The 20,213-nt window shown below is 57.3% G+C and overlaps 1 protein-coding gene across 37 annotated transcripts in view; it reads right to left on the bottom strand.

The window, feature by feature from the left end:
• The window catches only part of ADGRG1 (adhesion G protein-coupled receptor G1), a 46,019-nt gene extending 27,812 nt beyond the window's left edge, over nt 1-18,207 (bottom strand). For 8 of the 37 annotated variants that reach the window (XM_005592046.4, XM_074027061.1, XM_074027057.1 and 5 more), the window contains exon 1: nt 18,015-18,207. The gene's annotated coding sequence lies outside the window, so the exon portion shown is untranslated. Of the gene's footprint in view, nt 1-9,966; nt 10,106-10,387; nt 10,470-17,760; nt 17,852-18,014 lie in introns of those variants that run through there. The other 29 variants (XM_005592045.4, XM_074027059.1, XM_074027055.1 and 26 more) reach the window with 4 other exon arrangements.
• Between the last annotated feature and the right edge of the window lie 2,006 nt (nt 18,208-20,213).

Genomic DNA, 20,213 nt, shown 5'->3' with positions numbered 1-20,213 from the left:
AATCTTTTTTTTTTTTTTTTTGAGATGGAGTTTCACTCTTTCGCCCAGGCTGGAGTGCAGTGGCGCAATCTCAGCTCACTGCAACCTCCGCCTTCCAGTTTCAAGCAATTCTCCTGACTCAGCCTCCTGAGTAGCTGGGACTACAGGCACCCGCCACCATGCCTGGCTAATTTTTGTATTTTTAGTAGAGACGGGGGTTTCACTATGTTGGCCAGGCTGGTCTCGAACTCCTGACCTCATGATATGTTCGCCTTGGCCTCCCAAAGTGCCGGGATTACAGGTGTGAGCCACTGCACCCAGCCCGAAACCAAATCTTTTTTAGAACCCAGTGCAGGCCACCCAGTAACCAAATTATGCCTAACAATAGCTGGATTTGCTTCTAGAAGCTGCCAGACTGTGGCCCTGGCCTCAAAACAAGCAGAACACCCTCTAATCCCACCATTGGCTTTTGTGAGCACAATGTGTGCATCATATTTCTCTGAAAACTCTTTAGGGTCCACCTCCTCCAGGAAGCCTTCTCAGATTGCCACAGCCTACCAAGAATCCCCCTTCTGAGTTAGCCCTAGGCCTGGAGGTTCCTCCTGGCTTCCTTCTAGAGCTCCCAGGGGGCTAAGCACTCAGATTCTCTTTTTCCAGTCTGGGGAGGGAGGAAAATAGAGGCAGAGCTTCTGAAACTCCTCTTGTGTGCCAGGAACTACATTGGGCATTTTGGAGATCCATTTCTACCACTCTACAAGGTTAGCCCTATGGGACCCACCTTACAGATGGGGAAACGGAGGCTCGGGGATGTGACTTGCCGTGAGCCTCCTAGCTGGTAAGGGAGGGGTATGGAATTTAAATGGAGATCTTCTCTGGGACATGAAGATATCAAGACCAGTTGTCCATCTGGCGCTTGACTAATCCCTAACTCTCCCCCACGTTCCATGCTTGGCCAACTTTATTTGAACATCTCCAGTGACAGGGAGCTCACTCTCTTCCAAGAGGGCACATTCCTTTGATCTCTAAGTTTCTCATACCCACTGAATCAAAGGGGAAAGGGCATAAAAACTGTGGTATTCCCCAGACAGGGCACAGAAGAGAACCAGGAGTTAGAACCCCCACCGAGGTTTTCGGTTCCAGACCAGCAACAGGCCAGCAGATAGGGTGGGGTTGCTCAGGGGTGCAAAAGGTCCTGGGGTATCAGTCAACCAGCTACAAGCACTTTCTGAGAATACAAGCAGGGAACCCCACTGGCCATCACGTTCCGAGGGGAACGTCCAACAGAGGAAGGGGCTTTGGGATGATTTCTGGCAGACGCCATGGGAAAGGTAGCAGGGGCTTGGGGCTGAGGGGATGGTGTCTCTGCAACTCCCCTCCTCCCCCGCCCCTCCGTGGAACAGAGCCAGGAGGCAGCTTCAGTCAGGAGGCCGCTATTGTCTCACTGCAGGCCCAGAGCTGGGTCCCATTCAGGCCCTATTTTTGGCGCCCGGAGGAAGAGGAAAAGAAAGCAAAGAAAGGACTTGCTGTTCTCTGGTGAAACCTTCTCCCGGAAAGGCTCACAGGGCTTGCCGGCCAGAGAAGGCGGCCTCTGTTGCATCAAAGGATCCTGGGCTTAAAGGGAGCTGGCAGGGGGCTGTGGTTCAGGGGACCTGGGGGGAGGTACAGACGAGGCACGCCACGTCATTTACATATACTTAGTACTCACAACAGCAACCCAGAGAAACAGAGGCACAGCTTCCCCAGCCCCACCCATAGTCCCTAAACATCCCACTCATGGTAATAATAAAAATAACTGCAATAGCTCATCGCTGCCCAGAGCCAAAAGCCAAAGCACTGTCTTACTTCACACCTATAACATTCCCCACCAGGGTGGGGGCGGGGACCGAAATGATGAAGCTCATTCTGTAAGTCAGAGAACTGAGGTTCAGGGAGCAGCAGGACTGCTGAAATCACAAGCCAGTGACCACAAGCCTACTCCCGTCCCCCAACCTTATGCCACCCCATCCCTTCCTTGCAGTCACCAACTCCAGCCACTCTAGACTTCTATCCTCAGACACACCTCAGGGTCTTTGCACGCACTTTTCCTTCAACATAGCCCACCCTTTCCAGGACCCTTTCCCTGACTGCCTCCTTCTCAGGCCTCAACTCAAATGTCCCCTCCTGTGAGAAGCCTTCCATGACTACCCAATTAAAATTATCTTCCGCATCCATCACTTGCTTCCATGTGATGTATTACTGTGATTTATTACCCTTACGGCACCCAACACTGACAAGACTCTGCAATTTGCTTACGTGTTATCCCTCGCTCAGCTTTGCTGTCTCGCCTGTCTTGCTCACCACCTGCATCTCCAGTACCTAGCACAGTGCCGGGTCCACAGATGATCCCAGTGACTGCTAGATGAGTAAATGAAGACTGAGACGGAGCTGGGACTCTAACCCAGGGCAGGCAGGCTCCACACCTCTTCCTAAAAGGAGCCATTCTTGATAGATACCATAGAAGATCTAGAAGATCCAACCCAGAAGTGCCACTCAGGCTATGTGAGGGGTAGGGGATAGGGGACGGAGAGGGTTCGAGCACTGAGCCATCTCCACTCCCCCGCCTCTAACAGGATCAGGAGCACACACACCTCGCTGGGTGCTTGCCCAGAGAAGGGTTCCCAAGACTGTGCATAGCCTGATAGGATCTGATACACAAGGCAAACTCTCCTTTGCTTTCCTGGTAAAGGCTCTGAGAAGTCCTGCGGCACGGAAGCCTGGGAGCCCTTGCGTTTCCTATGCCACTAGGGCCACAGACAGTTTGAATGAGTGCTGCATTAGAAGATGTCTGAGATTCCATCTGAATCTGTGAGCACTGAACCTTGGATTTTCTCTCTACATTAAAGCAAAATTACCACCCCCAAGACCCTCAAAGGCCCACTCCTGTGGTTCGGGTCTAAGGGGAGCCCAGGTAGCAGATTTGCCAATGAAAGTGGGGCACGTTCCCATTGCTGCAGACACCAAGCTCCTACCTGTGCTCCCCATGGGCTCTCCCAGGTAAAGCAAGGAGGAGAAAGGGCACGTGCTTATGGCCATGGGGTCCTGCAGTCTAGCAAGCTGGGGGTGGGGTGTATCCCAAGGACTAGTCTGCAGAGATTCATGAGGCAGCTGGGGCAGAGAAGGGAGCCATGCATGAGTACAAACCGTAGGATATGCACTTGGCCTCACATGCTTCCAGGGCCACTCTGTGAGGAGGTACTATCATTCCCATTTTATAGCAGGGACAGAGGGACACAGGGACACGGAGCTTGCCCAGGGACACAGAGCTGGTAAAACTGGATCCAAAGGAGCATGACGTACTCCTTTCCCTGGGCTGCCTCTGTTGTCCTGCATGCCCTGGCATCAACATGGAGAGTCAGCAGCAGCTACTCCGTAGAGAGGGAACGGGAGGCTCAGAGGTGCTGAGCCACAGGGCCCAAAGCCTCGCGGACCAGGAACAGGGGCGGGGCCGGACCTTGCTCTCTCCTTTGCTCATGTGGTTTGCAAACACTACTGTCCTTCCTCGATCACAGTCACTAAAGCTTCGGACTCCAGTTTTCCAAACCCAGGTAGAGGGACAGAGACAGGACCCTGGGGCATGCCGCCACCTGCTGCAGGGTCTCCATGAAGAGGCACTGGCTGTCCTCTGCCACCATGGCTGGCAAGGGTGCTGCACTGGTCCCAGCTCCCACCACCTCCAGTTAAGGTGCCAGGACGCAGGCAGGAGAGGAGCTGGAGGACAGACCGTGTGCATCTGGTCCCCTAGGTGTGCGCACAGGTGGCATAGCCCCCCAGAGGGTGTGGCCAGCACGGCCATGGTGTAGGATAAGTACAGCTTTGAGGAAACTGTACATGAGGGTTTCTTCCAGCCTGGCCCACTGTCCTCTAGGCAGATAGGGGGCAGGGGGAGTGCCATGAAGTCAGGAAGGCCCCTATTCAGGTTCAAGCCTATTGGATAAGGGAGAGCAAGGGGCCCTGAAGATTTCCCAGGTAGGTGTCCTGCCCCTCCTGACCTCCATCAGCCTCTCCCAGCTCACTCCAGTCCTCTTCGGCTGGATGCCTCTCCCCATCTGCTCCCTCCCATCCAGCCCACTGAGCTATTTACACATGGACAGGAGTCTCTGAAGATGCATTCATGGCTTTCATGGTGGAGGTTCCTTGGAAGAACCTTGCCAGTTGACCAGGCTATGAAGAGGGTTTCCAGATAAAGGCACCACCTGCCCACAAGCACGGCCTGATACAGCTAGAATGACCCATGTGCTGCTTAAGGACATAACGACTTGGGGGAACGTGGGAATCGGGTGCCCATCTCCCCCAAGGCTGGGAAAGCTCAGGGCTGGAAGGTGCCATGAAGAGAAGCCCCATGCAATACCCAAGTTGCCTCTGCAACTCCCCTGCCACACTTGAACACCTACAAAGATGGGGAACTCACTACCTACCATGGGAATGGCCATCTGTGGCACTCTGGGGAAAAGTCCAGGCTAACAGGCCGGAGACTGGGTTCGGGCCCTGCTACCACTGACTGCTCCGAGCTCTTGGGCCTGATTCCTCATCTGTGAAATGTGGATAAAGTTTCAAGTCTTAGAGGGCCAGCAGCACTCAAGATTGAATGAGGGTCTTTGTAGGCAGTGAAGTGTATGCCCCAGGGGTGGAGGTTTGGGCTGTGAGTCGCCCCTGAACTGTTTGACCCGTGCCCAGATGGTGACCCAGCAGAGGAGCAGTGGGCAGAGGGCACAGCATGACTCAGGGGCCCCGCCAGCCCCTGGGGCTCACCCCTAGCATCTGTCACCATCAAAGCAGGTGGGTCTGGGCAGTTGTCTGACCCCCTGCCACAGGGTCCGAGACCCAAGGTGCCAGCCACAGAGCCACACCCTGAGGCCCAGATTCTGCCAAGGACCCAGAAGGGGTCAGCTGCTCAGCCTAGCTCCCAGGGGCCCCAGGAATTCACCCACCAGAGAAGTGACCACAGTGCTGTTCTGTCCCAGGAAACCAGCTCAACTAGAACCCAGGCCTCCTCTCCAGGGCTAGTGTCATGGCCTCTGGTCCACTGAAAGGTCGGCGGTTCTGTGGGTAATGGCTGCAGCCCAGCTCCCCGGCCCAGGGTCATATCAACTCACTCCAAACCCTGGGTCAGGTCTCAGGTCTTGAGGAACATGAAGGAGCCCCAGACTGGACAATGCCTCGGGGCAGCAGATCAAGACCCTAGTAATGGGCATGTCCAAAGGGGAAGCTGTCACAGGATTGGTGGTTTTCCCAGTAACATCTTGGGAGGATGGCGTCATTGTTCCCAATAAAGTCTCCATTGGTGTCTAAGAACAAGGCTTGGTCATGGCCCAGAAGGAGCAATGACAACAGCACTTGAGGTGTGCCCGGCCCTGCACTCAGCACTTAACATCTAGAGGCTCACTTAACCCTCTCAAGGTGCCATTACCATCCTCATGTTTACAATTAGGAAGATGAGGCACAGAGAAGTTAATATACCTGTCCCAGGTCACACAGCCAGTGAAGCTGGGACAGAATTAGGCAGCCCCAGGGCCCACACCCCTAACAGCCCACCTCGTGCTGCCTCTCCTAGGGTCAGCCTGGCTGGAGGATGGAAAAGCAAAGTTCTGGGCCAGCTGGGGACAGGGTCTACATCTCATGAGCCCCTACAACATGTGGCTGTCCCAGTTCATCTCCACAGGGCCGCATTTAGATATCAGAGACTTTCACAGCCCAAGTAATGAAGTTTTGAGAAATTCAGCCACTTACTCTAAATCATTTTTCAAAGATTTGAGCCTAACTCAACGACCCCATGACCTGGAAGATTAAACCTTGAGCTGAGGTTTAGGGAGGACCTCTTGAAGTCATGCACTGTGCTAGGTACATACTTTGCAGCCATTTGTTGCCCCAAATTCCACAGCAACCCTGCAAAGGGGTGTATTGTTATCTCCATTTACAGGCAGGGAAACGGGTCCAGAGAAGCTTTCATCTTTGACAGTGGAATGTAAGCCTCCACAGCTCCTCTCAAAAGTCAGTTTTCCTCCGTGGGCCTTCAGCATCCAGGCTGGGGTACTAGGAGGAGGACAGAGACCTGGGAACGGGAGGGGAGAGGGCCTGGGAGGTGGCAGAGGCGGCTCTCCATCTCACTGTTTCTTGTTTTGGAGTTGGTGTAAGTAGCCCTGAGTCTGGGAAGCCAAACCAGAGCCATTCACCGCAGAACTTTTCAGGCCACCAGGGTTGGGCTGGCTCTTGGACAGTGAGGCCGTCTCCCCACCGCCAGGCCATCTCCCACTAATGCAGAGAGGCCTGTCCACTGGTGCCCGGAAGCATGCCAGCTCCTCCAGGGCTGAGCTTTTATCTCTGCCTGGAACTGCCAAGCATACCACAAACTGCCTGAGCCTGTGCACGCGCCAGCTTGGGAGCCCGACGCCCACCACACTGGCCTCCTCACCAAAGCACGAGTCAGGCTAGGGGTGGGTGAGTGAGCGCCACTGGTGTCCAGGTGGCCACAGCTCTCCCAGTAGTAGCGGGGGCAGGGAGAAGTGCTCGCAGTTATTACAGCTTATCTCTGGGCCTCAGTACACCCATCTGTTGAATGGGAGAGGTAATAAAAAAGGCTTAACGTTCCCACGTATGGGAAATGCACTGTCCCATATCAACTCTCTTCATGCTCGTAACAGCCTCGGAAGTAGATGTGATTGTAATCCACAGTTTACAGATGAGGAAACTGAGGCACAGGCCCACGTTCACACAACCAGAGAGAAACAAAGCCGAGATTCTCCCTGGGCAAGCCACCCTGCTGTCTGTAAGGGTGTCCCTACAGGTGTGCGGATTTGGCAGTGGCAGGGGCGGGGTTCAAGACATGTGCCCGGCTGGCTGAGGAGCCTCCTCTCCACCAAGACACAAGAGCCCACATTCTGGACCCCCAAAGATGTGGGTTTGCTCACTGGGTAAGCCTCCCTTGCCTCAGTGTCCTCATCTGAAAAGTGGGTGTCGTGTGCAAGGCACTGAGCCCAAGGCCTGGTAGAGTCTGATGTCGGGGAAGGTCCAGGATTGCTCCCGTCCAGGCTCAGCCATCAGGGAATCAGGGAGAGTTTGGGGCTTAGCTGACCTCCTGCCAGGGCAGGCTAGCACTACGCAGTGGTCAGAAAATGTGTGTCCCTTCCTCCTCCCCAACCCTTGGCCCCTCTACCCAGCAGTCCAGGCCTAAGCCCAGAATCTACAGGGCTCCCCTGGGGGCTTCAAGGCGCCCCAGATGGAGCACCAGAGACAGGAGGAGGGGCAGGGTCTCAGCCGAGTGACGGCTCAGGAGAAAGTAGGCCTGGGAGGCTGAGGCCGTGCCAGGGCCCCGCCCCACCCGGTTTGAGAGACCCCTTTGTGCCAGCCCGCCCCGCCCCCCACTTGCCATCTGCCTGGTTGCTGCGTCCGATCACCCCTGACTGCTGGGTTTGCTCACGTGATGCCCCCATCTGCTGTGAGTCAGAAGGCGGGGTCCACAGGGCCACCCCCAGCATGGGGACGGGGGCTGAGCACTGCTCAGGCTCGGGTCTGGGAGGAGGAGGTGGTGCTGGGGTTTGGGGCTCTGTTGTCACGCTTCCCTCTCCTCCCGACTTCCACCCAACTTCTCCACGGCCTCCTCCGTGGCCTCCCTGGGAGCCCTACCACATGGAAACCCATCCCGCATCCCTGAGACAGCACAGCCCCCGGCCCCACCTGTACACAGCTTCTGCACAGGATGGCGGAACCCGCATCCCAGTCCGGCTGGAGCACAGTCCGCAGTGGCACCTCCATGGCTGTTCTGCCCACTGCCCGCACCTGCCTTTGTCATGCTGGGCCTTGCCAGGAGGCCACCCCCTACACCAACCCTGCTGCAGCTCTGCCACCTCTCTCCTGCCCTTCCCCTCGACTGGGCGCCACCTCCACCTCATCTCCCTCATATGTGAAGCTGCCCCCAAGCTTTAGCCTTGACCCAGCAGCCAGAGACTGGGACTGCCTGGCCAACCTCACACTGCACACCCATCCTGCCCCTCCCCGTCCTGCTGGGTTTGTAGCCTGGGCCCCCAGCCCCACACAGCACCCACCTGGTGAGTCCTCCTGCCTCTCTTCCTCCCACAGAGCAGACTGGGACCTGCTGGCCTGGCTCATCAAGTCCCATGAAATGACCCATGCCAGGGGTCCGGTAACACCCTTCCCATGGTCCTCAGCTTGTATCATTCCCCAAATGTTTTCCTACTTAGTTTCCTCCACTAGGACTCCCCCTACAGTGCTCATACAGATATCAGCTCCTTCCCCTCCCACCTTCTCCCAAGCCCAGCCTAAGTGCCTTCTGCAGAGCCTCCCTGGTCCTCTTCCCCTTCTCTGGGCCTCCGGTTAGCGAGCTTATCTCATGCCTCCATTTCACCTCCTAACGGTTTTGTTTGTTTGTGTCCCTGACAAAAGGAAGTGTCATGCCAGGCTGACTGGCCCTTGCCCAGTGGCCCAGGTGGGGACACAGCCTGTCCCTCACAGATCACACCTGGAGCTGTGTTCTCCATCACCCAGCACTATCAGAGCCGGGGGCCAGGGCAGCTGTGATCACCCCTACATACCCATTTAACAGCTGAGTTCCTGAGGCCAGAGGAGAGGAAGGGCAAGGAGGCCACAGTGATGCCGTGACCAAGGTGGCTCCATATCTCGGGTCCCTGCAGCAAAGAAGGGGTCAGGTCTGGCCCTAAGAGCTCATTCCATACCTGGACATTGGCAGACAAGAGCCCACCAGGACCCCTGGGCTCTGGGGAGCCAACTTGGCAGCCCATGGTTATTAAAGCCCAGATATGCTCCTTCTCACACAGCCTCTGACCCCAAGGAGCCAACGGGCTGCCTGGGGTTACCCTCTGGGAGGGGCAGGGGTCTTGGCTCTGGGGTCTGGGCCACTCACGAGCTCTGAGATACCTTATTCGCCTTGCTCACGGCCATGTCCCCAACAGAGTACAGAGTGCACAGTAAGCGCTCAATAAATGCTTCTATAAATAACTTCCTTGGTCCGCTGAAGGAGCCACAAAGGCTATTTCTACCCAGCCCGTGGACTCCAGGCCACAGTTGCTCCACATTGGTGGGGAGTGGGACGGCCCTGCCTTGGCCCATCCCCTCCTCCCCACTCAGTAAAATGAGCACCAAGCCCCTCCTGGTGGGGCGCTGGGAGACCCCCCAACTCTACCACACAGCGGAGGTGAGTTGGGAATGGGGGAGGACAGGAACCATCGGTTTCCTACACACCCCCAGCCCCCGCGGGGACCAGGGTGGGAAGTCCTATCAGTCCCAGGCAGCCAGAGCCCTGAGGTCTGGTGGCAACCGACAGGGTGTTCAGCCCGCAGCCTGCGCTTCCCGTCTGCGTGTCACCAGTTCCAGGACTCTCACCCAGGTGCCCCATGTTCAGAGACCCTGCGGGGCCACCTCCTCCCAAAGCTGGCCTTGGTGATGAAGAGCACAGCTGTCCCTAGCTTAGTGGGGACCCCGGACCCAGCCCCAGGAGCAGCTGCAGGAAAGCTGCCCTCAGGAGTCCCCTCAAGTGCTCCCTCCTCCCTGAGCCCGGGCCCCGGCTTTCTATCCCTGGATGTGCTAGGTGACCCTGGGCAAGCCACCTGCCCTCCCAGAGCCTTGGTTCTCCCACCTGTGTGGTGGGAGCACTGATCTCACAGCCCAGAGAGCAGACCCCAGCTTGCTGGGCCCAGTGACTACACCACTCTGAGTTTCCCCTGCTACGAAATGCCTGGGAGCCCTGGGACGTGCCGCTCCCCCTTGGCCCCAGCCCTTTCCCAGGCATCTCCCTGTGGGTCCACCCCGACTCTAGAGACCCCCCACAGCCATGTTGATCTGGGCTAGATCCCAGCAAGATACCAAGACCCCCCCCCATTTCCCCATTTCCCCACCACCCCTACCCACTGCCCAACAGCCACCCGTGCATGGATGCACACACCCACACTCACACTCACACACTATTCCTCTTCCCACCTGCTGTCCAGCCCATGTTTGGGTACCTGCTGCCAGGTGGAAGGTCCCACGCAGGGCCAGGCGGCTGGACCACCTTTCAGGATCCACCCCCAGAGGCTTAACCTGCCAGCCCTGGTCCCCGCTGCCTGCCGAGTGAGCTGGAGAGTGTGGGAGGCTCCCAGCCCATCTCCTACGGCAGGGCAGGGCAGGCAGCTAGTGCGGAGAGGGAGGGACCGGGTGTGTTTGGTGGGGAGACACCCCCCTCCTGCCCCAGCTGGGCTCCTCCCTCCTCCCTGAGCTCGACTGGGGATGACGGACGATATACGTGAGTCATGGATTTCTCAGAGGGAGACCAGGAGGGGGCAGGGCTGAGAGCGCTGAGGCAGTGACCCTGGGGGATGCCCATGACTCAGCGCCGGGCAAGGGGGCACCTCAGCCTCACCCCTCATCCAGGCAGACAGACTTCAGGGACAGGCAGGGGCCGGGGATCACTCTGCTTCCTCAGCCTCCATCTGTGGCTTCCCAGGGCCAGTATCCCCAAAGTTCCCACAGAGAGGCCAGGGTTGCCACGGCAACAGGGTCCTGGATGCTGTCCACCCACCCCCCAAGTCAGGGCGACAACTACCCTTTCCTGAAGGAGAGTCCAGCCTCCTTGGCAGCCGACGGGAGCCAGTGCTGACCGGCAGAGCGGAAGGCAGTCAGGAGGGAGCGGGTGACAGGCAGCCGGGCAGGAGGCCAGCCAGGCCACGCACGACGGACCGGCTGACCCGCGTCCCCTCTAGGGGGTGACCCGTCTCCCCTCTCAGTGCTCCTCAAGCACCCGCAGTTTCAATATCCCAAGTCATTTTGGATTCTGAGTTCCCAGGGGCTTCTAGAAACAGCCTCCTTTAATCCATCTGCTGAGCCAAAGGGGAAACCGAGGCCTGGGTGAAGAGCCATTCCCAATGGCCCCAAAAGCTCAGAGAGTGGAAATAGGCCATGCCCCATCCCCTTTCTGGCCATTCCTCTGTCAGCAGCGCCTCCCGCTGTTGGGGTTCAGGGCCCTTCTCAAGTCAAGAGGCTCTGGATAACTCACACTCCCTGCAGAGGCTCCCGTCTGCCCTCCTCCAAGCAATGAGGATAGATGATTCCTCAGTCAGACATGCTGGGAGGATTTTACAGTGTCAGAAGGGTGAGTGGTGACAACAACAGTAATTACACTCGCTGATCACCGTCTGCATTCCAGCTCCAGAGCGCCCCTGGCAGTGGAGGGAAGTCAAACCTGCTGCTCAGACCAGCGCCGCCGCCCGGTACTTGCCAAGCCCTCAATAAATACTCCCTGTGAATGTGGTGATGAAGAAGAGGGAACTTAAGGCAGAGACATGCAGCTCAGAGATGGGAATGAACCTGCCCAAGATCACACAGCAGGGAGGTGCCCGAGTTGGGATGGCGGGGGCACAGGAGGTCTGGCTCCTAACCACTCAGCAATCCAGCTCCCCAGGCCTCGGCCTGGGGCCTGGACACGTGGATGCTTGGGGAACTTGAGATTCCTTCTCTCCGGCAGAGATCTGCCTTCTAAACGAGGGGGCCTGGAAAAGCTTCCTGATGCCACGTGGAAGAAGAATGAATGGAACGTCTCAGGCAGCCTAGGAGCCGGGGCTGCCGCAGGTGAACTGCGCTCCTCACCTACCTGCCTGAAATCAAGCTGCAGAAAGGAAGGGCCACAAAGCCACCCCGTGGGGTGCAGGAAGGCCACAAGGTGAGAGCTTCTAGAAAATAGTACTGTGCTCCCCACATTCACAGCCCCCAGTCCAGGCTGTGGGCCAATGCCTGGGGCAGGGAGGCACAGTGGGCACTGGGCCCATGTCAGACCCTCTGCTCCCTCCCAGGGCTACAGTGGGACTCCCTTATTGCCAAAGCAGCAGGGACCAGCCTAAACTGGGGGGCCTACTAACAAGGGAGGGCAAATGAGTTATCCAGCGGAGGATGCGGAGTCCCTGACATACCACCACCTCTGCCTCAGTTTCCCCAAGGTCAGTCCTTCAGGGCCTGATCAATTGGTAACCGGGGCAGCCTCAGCTGTTCCCCAGGGACCAGGTCCACAGGGCAGCTGTCCCCCTCCTCCACCACCACACACACACCCCACAGAGGGTGCCAACCAGAAGAGCACAGATGGAGAGTTGCAGGCACCACTCTCTCTGCAGATGGCTGAAGACAGTGCAGAGCCAGCTGCCACTCTGGCCACATAGGAGAGGCCTATCAGGCCACCTGGCTGGGCAGGAGTTGGCTGCCCAGCTCTGCCTGCCTGTCTCACCATCCGGCTTTGCAGAGACCTCCTAGGAGCTAGGGGCAGGCAGGTGAGGAAGCAGGCCCCCAGCTCTGAGCCTAGCTAGGGAGACAAGCCTGGCTCTCATCACAGTGATACCCAGAGTTGGTATTCAGCATCCAGGGGGGCTCTGGGAGTAAACGGGGAGAAATTCAATGAATTATTAAACACAACACTGTCTGTTATGAGTGCTGATAACAGGACTAATAGTAACCTGCTATGTCTGGAGGTTTTATGGTGTCAGATGCTCTGCTTATGGAGATCATTCTCATTTTATCCACACAACCCTGTGGGCTGGGTACCACTTGTATGTTAGAGATGGTCAGAGACATGAAGTAACTTAGCCAAGATCGCACAGCTTGGACCTGGCTGGGCCTCCAGGTGTGTGGGTTGTAACCAAACACAGGACACCAGGGATCTGGCCCCTGTTAGGCACTTCATCTTCTCCTTCGGTTTTCACAACAGTCTATCCGCACTTTACAGAAGGGGAATCGAGGTACAGGGAGGTACCCATGCCTTTCTATAACACAGCAGAAAGCTGAAGGTGCAGGAAGCCCTTCATTTGAGGGACAGAGGAGAGGGGGCAATGCTGCTGCCCCCTCTCTGAGCCCGGAGTCTCTGATCACAGACTCTGGGTTCAGGCCAGCTGGCCTCTACTCCCAGCCGGCCAGCTGGATGACTTGGGCAAGCATCTCTCCATTCATTTATCTCCTCACCTGCCAAGTGGGGACCAAAATAGCACCTCCTATCGGGGCAGTTAAATGAGGCCACATGCGTAAATCTTGCAGCCCAGGCCTGGCAGACAATGGGCACCCTGATGCATTGGCCAGGACACTGTTATTCAGAGTGGCCTGCAAAGGAGGCAGAGAGGGGGCTGCCAGGGAGGTAGGAGATCTCCAAGAACATGACGGCCTCAGGACAGGGATAAGAGGTTAAGGCATCCTTACTGTCTGCTGTGACTGAGGCCTGGGGCAGTAGGAAGACATGGGGAGGCTGGGAGGGTTAGGAGGAGGGCTTCAGCCCCTTGTTCTACCTCTAACCCTCCAGCCAGAGCCGCAGCATTTAGTGGGAACCAGCATAGCAAACAGTGAAAAGATGTCCCTACCTGTGCAAATGGCCATGAGCAACCACTGCCAGCTCAGAAGTGGGTTTTTTGTTTGTTTTCGAGACAGGGTCTCGCTCTGTTGCCCTTGCTGGAATGTAGTGATGCAATCATAGCTCTCTACAGCCTTAATCTCCTGGGCTGAAACGATCCTCCCACCTCAACTTCCCAAGTAGCTGGGACTATAGGCATGTCCCACCACACCAGGCTAACTTTTGTATTTTTTGGAGAGACAGGGTCTTGCTATGTTGCCCACGCTAGTCTTGAACTCCTGGGCTCAAGCAATCCTCCCACCTTGGCCTCCCAAAGTGCTAGGATTACAGGTATGAGCCACTGCACCCAGCCTCAGAGGTGGGTATTTTTAGACAAGAGCTGTTCACATCCAGGCTTCTCCCCTTGCAAGCGGAGTGACTATGTAAATCATTGAGCACAATGCCTGGCACACAGTAGGTGCTCAATAAATCTTTGCCAACATCATTATTATCATCATAAAGCCCACATGAATGCCAAAGGCCCGGCACTCCACCATTTGCAGTTTGCAGAACCCTTTCACATCTACTACCTCCTCCACAAAACAGTGATGATCATTCCCATTTCACAGAGATGAAAACTGAGGCTCAGACAGAGGACCTTCCCAAAGCTTTGCAGCAAGTCGGCAACAGAGTCAGGACCTGAGCTCAGACCGTGTGTTTGGCGGCCAGTGTTCCCAGCCATCTCCCTGCTATCTCCTGTGGGAAAGCCTCCGGGACACAGGCGTGGGGGTACCCACAGTCCCATGATAACGCCATCTCCCATCACACCCGCCCCAGGGCCCAACAGGGATTGCGTTGCACATGTGACTCAGCCTCCTTCACAAAGGGAGCTGTGTGTCTGGTTCCCTAGGCCTGCCTCCCCCACGCACTGCCCATCCCCCAGTCGGGGAAAAAGCAGGGAGCCTGGCCTAGCCGAGATGCGGGGGAAGCAAGGTCATCCTCACCGCTAAAATGGGACAAATCTAATGGCGCTTCAGGTCTAGCCTTGGGATGCAAGAGGTCGGTGCCAGTTCAGATGACAGAATGAAAGGCTGGGCACACAGGAGGGGCGAGCGTGCCCAGGTCCAAGCCTATTTTCTGATACCTTATTTGGAGTTCCAAGGACAGACTCCATCTAGCTGGCTCCCTTGGTGAGTGGAGCCTGGGCAGGTGCCCTGCCCATGTTTAACCTGCATCTGGTTTCAAAAGCGCTGGAGCTTGTGGTCAGGGAGGAGGCACTGCCCGGATGCCAGTCAGGCTCCTGTGTCCACACCTGGCTGCAGCACTGGCCTCTATCCACCCCACCCCCCGAAAGTTCCAGACCTGGAGCAGGTGGACCTCTGTTGAACACTTATACTGTGCTAGGCAGGTGACTTGTGTTTTTCCCCACAACTCTGTCAAGGAGGATTTCCCCATTTGTGAGACAAGAAGACTGAGACTCAGAGAGGGAAAGGGGCTGACAGGTCACGCAGGGTTACAGCTGCCTTATTTCAGTCCTGCTTTTCCCTCCATACCCGCTTCTTGGTTCCAATGGCATCTTGACCACCTGACAACAAAAAATGGCCTTGAGCCCGATGCAGGCAGACGTTCTCCCTCCCCCAGGGTCACCCTGTCCCTGCCCTGCCGGGGAGGGGCCACTGCAGAATGCAGTTCCTTAGGGTTCAGGCTGGCTGGGCCTCCAAGGCCCACCCCCGTCTGCTGACCTCCCCAGCGGGGAAGGCACGCCTGGGTGCCCCGCTGCCCGAGATAGAAGGTAGGCAGCATGGCCACCCCCTCTCCCTAAGCATGACGGAATGTCTGACCTTTTGCCTACCTCCCAAGAGCACTTGGCAGGAAGGTTGGATCCATCCAGAATAGGTCATTCTGGCCATACCCCTGCTCCCAGCCTTCAGAAGGCCCTGAGCCCAGAGCAAGGCTGGGCCACCTCTATCAAGCCCTTTCCTCACCCAGTCATATGCCTGCCAGCCTGGGCCCCTCTTGCAGTGTGCACGGCTGGGCGTCCAGAAGTCTGGGTTCTTGGGTGAGACTCTACACATCCCTGGATGTCACGGTGCCCTCTGCAGCTCAGGGGATTGGAGCCAGAAGCACAGCCCCTCCTCTGAGGGTGGCTCCTGGGAGGATCCCTGCCCGGCGCCCAGCTAGAAGCAGCCTTGTCTGGAGGAGCGCCAGTGGTTGGGAGGCTCCAAACTGCCCATCACTCCACCTAGATGCCACCAGCGTCACCCTAAAGCCCTCCGAATAGCCAACCGTGAGATTTTGCATCAAATTTGACCTTTCTGTGCCTCAGCATTCTCATGTGTAAAACGGGGATATCCGTCTATCTTGGAGAACCTGTCACTGCCACTGCTGTATGTTTGGTTTAGCATGAACTCCCCACTCTCTTTTTTTTTTTTTTTTTTTTTTTTTTTTTTTTGAGACAGGATCCTGCTCTGTCGCCCAGGCTGGAGTGCAGTGGTGCAATCAGAGCTCCCTGCAGCCTCAAACGCCTGGGCTCACATGATCCTCCCACCTCAGCCTCACGGGGAGCTGGGATTACAGGTGGGCCACCACGCCCAGCTTGGGTTCTCTTTTAAAATCCAAATTCCCCCAGTGGAGAGGGCAGCAGGAGAGGCTTCTGACTCCTCTGTAGAAGCCTCCCTTCCTGAACTAGGGGTCCCAGCCTTGGCATGGGGTCACCAGCAAGACCCCTTACCTCAAGACCATCCCAGTTGCTGCTCTTGCCTCTAAAATTGTGCCTCTTGCATCAGCAGCATCCTTGGCCCTGGCCTGTGAGGTCTGAGCAGCAGCTGCTCGGATGCCAGACCTGGGTCACGTGCCTCTGGTCAGGCAGTGAGGCATCATCGCTCCTGTGCCAAGGGAGCCAAATGAGACCCAGAGAGGTTTAGTGACTACCCACAAGGCGGCACGGCAGTGTGCAAAGATGGCAGGACTTGGTCCATCTCGAGAGGACTGTGTATCATCTCACTCGATGCCACAGTGTCCCCGGATGTCAGCTTTGATCTCCCTGTGCACCCCACCTCCACCCCCACTCCCTACACACATACACACACCCCATCAGTGCCCAGCACAGAATGTGTTAAGGTATTGGCTACAAGAGACCTCCCACTGGGAGAATCATAAACAGGGCGCCACTGTTTCCTCACCTGGACACCAGGACTGCCACCACTTCTCTCTTGGTAAAATGAAGAGCAGAAGTTGAAACTACTTTGTGGAAAGCCCACGGAGCGCCCAGTCCCCCAACACATCCCAGAAATGCCGCCTTCTGCATGTGCCTCTGCCCAGCAGCCAGGAGCCCCTGGGGTCTCCCCCTAAGTGCTGGGGCACAGATGGCTCAGAAGGCGTAATGGAGCAATGATGATAGCCACTCATTAGCAGGTGCTGCCTAATTAACAGAGGGAATGCAGGGGGCCCATTTGCTGCCCACACGCCCCAGGGAGCCAAGTTGGTAGAGAAGGCATGGTGCCAGCATCCCACCCGCAACTCCAGACACCCACCTCTGGTGGCTGGCGTGTGTGGCCCGTGAGACCAGGCGAGGGGCCTACTGCTGCAGCTTATGGGTTTACAGACCAGTGCCCCTGCCTCTCCTTCATGGAACAGACAGGGAAACAGGCCTGGAGGGAAGGGAAGCCTGGCCCAGGGCCCCACAGGAGGCAGTGGCAGGGCCGGGCCCCTTCTTCCACAACAGTACCCTGTTCCAAAGAGTCCTCAGCCACCATTGAGGGGCCTGGCCCAGAAGAGGCAAGCAGCCGGTGGAGGGAGGGACCGTTTGAAGTTCTCCTGCCTCTTGCAGCCAGGGCAGGGAGGGCTGTGCTGCTGGGTGCAGGGAACTGGGGGGAGCAGGGGGACCCTCTGCTGGCCACTGGCCAGGCACGCCCCCAGGCCTGTACCCCGTTCCTTCCACTTGGCTCGCCAGGGGAGGCTGCCTTCTTCACCCGTCAAAAGTCAAACAACCTCGGCCAACCTGCTCCCAAACCAGTTTCCGTGGGATCCCAACAGGAAGCTGCTCAGGGCGCTGCAGAAAGCAGGCAGGAGGCTTCAGGTCCTGCCGCCCGCCTCCCGTCCACACTCAGGCTCCACAGCGTCACCCTTGCCCTGCGTCCTGCAGTGTCCTCCTCTGGACACCGGGAACACACCTCACACCTGCCAGCTTCCCGGTGCCAGGATGACCACCATGCCAGCATGCCCGGCCACGCTGTGCACTGCAAGGGGTAACCCCAGAACAGCCGGGGCCTCCGCTGAGAGACGCCCAGTACCCTGAACAGGCCAAGGGCCAGGCCACACACATCGGGACCCTCAGGGCATTGAACTAGACCTGAGGGATGGCCAAGGTCAAGGGGACAGGCTGGCAGCGGCACCCCACTTATCTTTCCCACCCCTGTCCCCCACCCATCTCTTACCTCCAGGTCTGGGCAGGTCCCTCACCGGCCTATGCCTGTGTGGCCTGCTCCTCCCCTTCCACCTCCTCCCAGGGCCACAGGCACCCAGTCTGAGCTTGTCTGGGCTGGCGGGCAGCCCCAGGTGAGGCTCCGCCTGCCTGTCTCGCTCCATTTCCGGCTGCCCCACAGCCATTGCAGCTGCCACCCTCTCTTGTTCCCAGGTGTCCTTGCAGGGGCCAACCCGGCCCGTAGGTGCTGAGCCCCCCACCCCTCACCTCTCCATGGACTTCAGCGCCTCTTTCCTGGGAAGCAGAGGCTGCTGGATGAGCCTGGGGGAGTCCTTGGTTGTTTTAGGGTCTCAGCGGCCGCCCAGGCTGTTGGGAGATGCTGCCCTCCATCCGTAATCTGCCAACTCTTTGTGAGTTTCTTCCTGCCTCCTCCCTCAGTCCAGGCCCCGCCTGGAATCCTGGGCCCAGACTCACCTGCCTGTAATAAAAACAGGCCCCGGCCAGCAGCTGGTGGGGTCAGGAGGCGGGAAGTGAGGGGGATGGGGAGTCCTACTCGTTCTGCTCTCTGAGTATCCAGGCTCCTGCAGGACACCGGACAAAGGGAGAACTGAGGTAGAAAAAGGGGCAGGGATGGAAGCCTCATTCCTGGAAAGAGCTCAGCGGCCACTCCTCCAGGTGTCCTGGGAGGGTGCTGAGTGGAGTCCTCCAGGCAGCCCTGGCCCACTCACCCCTAACCCTGCCTCCCTGGCCCCTGCCCCACCCTTCACTCCTTGTCTCAGTCCGGCAATTCTCCAGGGGAAGTTTCTCAAGCTCTCACACCCAGGCACCCCTCCTCCAGATGCTTTCTGATTCCTATGTCACATCCCCAACATTGAGAACACCGTCTGAGCCCCGCCACCCCTTCTAGAAGCCATCTGGGCAATGGCTGATTTATTCTACAAAGTCTCTGTCAGGTGCCGCTGTGGGTCACAGCTGGTGCGAGGTGCTGCATGCACCTAAATGCACCCTAGGAACCTTCCCTCACCTCCCCTCACCCCACTGCTTCTCCCACAGTCCCCCAGGCTCCCCCCCGACTGGGACCAACCCCTAAGTGTGGGAATTCTTTCTTTCCTGATCTGTGTGCCCTGCTAGCGCACCAAACCTGAGAACCAGCACAGGGCCTGGGATTGAGAAATTCTGGGTGATTGATGGGTGAAGAAGTGTGGGAAGAAAGCACAGACAGTGGATGGATGGAAGTGCGGACAGGCAGGGGATGAACCATGCCTTCCGCGAGTGTCTATTGAGGGCCTGCTGTGCACCAGGCCCTGTGCCAGGCATGGGGGATCCTGCAGCCAAGAAAACACAGAAACCTCTGCCCTCAGAACTGTGGGCAGAGATACAAGAAATGAATAAGCAAATAAGTATTAAATATATCCAGTGGCAGTGGGGTGCAGTGACTCACACCTATAATCCCAGCACTTTGGGAGGCTGAGGCAGGCGGATCACCTGAGATCAGGAGTTCGAGACCAGCCTGGCCAACATGGTGAAACCCTGTCTCTACTAAAAATACCAAAAATTAGCCAGGCATGGTGGCACACACCTGTAGTCCCAGCTACTCAGGTGGCTGAGGCAGGAGAATTGCTTGAGCCCGGGAGGAGGAGGTTGCAGTGAGCCGAGATTGTGACACTGTACTCCAGCTTGGGTGACAGAGTGAGACTCCGTCTCAAATAAATAAACAAATAAATCCAGTGGTAAGACTTATGGAGCAAAATTAAGCCAGGAAAGGGGAAAGAGTGATGGAGGTGGGGTGGGGCAGCTTAGATGCTCTCCGGGAAGTGAAACATGAGGACTGAATATGGTGAGGAAAGTGGCCTTTGGGACATCCCTCGAGGCCCGGGCTTGGTGTTTAAGAAGCAAGGAGGAGGAGGCCAGCTCGATTCCACGGCTGAAAAAAGGAGCTGAGGTAGAGGTGAGACGCAAGAGGTGAAACAGGGATGGGTGGACAGATGGTCAGATGGGAGCAGAGATGAATCCAGGTCTGGTGGAGCCAGGTCTGGACTGGAGCCCTCTCTGACTCCCCAAGGTGGTAAAGAAGGGGTATCTGCTGGCCACAGCCCAGATCCATTCCTGGAGACCAGCCCAGACCCCACTGGCATTCCTAGTCCCAGCTCCCTCTTGCCCCTGTTCCCCATGGCAAATTCCCAACAGCCGATGCCACCTTTGCTACACCATGGGCCTGCAGGCCTGCTCTGCCCTACGAGTCTCCTGCTTGAGTACAGACAGGGTTGGGGTACCAGAAGGGAGGTGGAGTATCAGAGAAAGGGGGATCTGCGGGATGACAGCCTGACCTCTAGGCTCCAGGGTTTCCCCACAGCCCCAGAGATGCCACCTACCCCGATAAGAACACCAGGGGAGTCCCAGTGACTTCCTGTCTATCCGCTGGCAACTCCTCCACCCCTGACACCCATGCTCCATCCCCCATGCCCT

Source organism: Macaca fascicularis, chromosome 20 (genome assembly GCF_037993035.2).
Source record: "Macaca fascicularis isolate 582-1 chromosome 20, T2T-MFA8v1.1".
Classification (NCBI taxonomy): Eukaryota; Metazoa; Chordata; class Mammalia; order Primates; family Cercopithecidae; genus Macaca; species Macaca fascicularis.
This window is presented reverse-complemented; position numbering and strand designations above follow the sequence as displayed.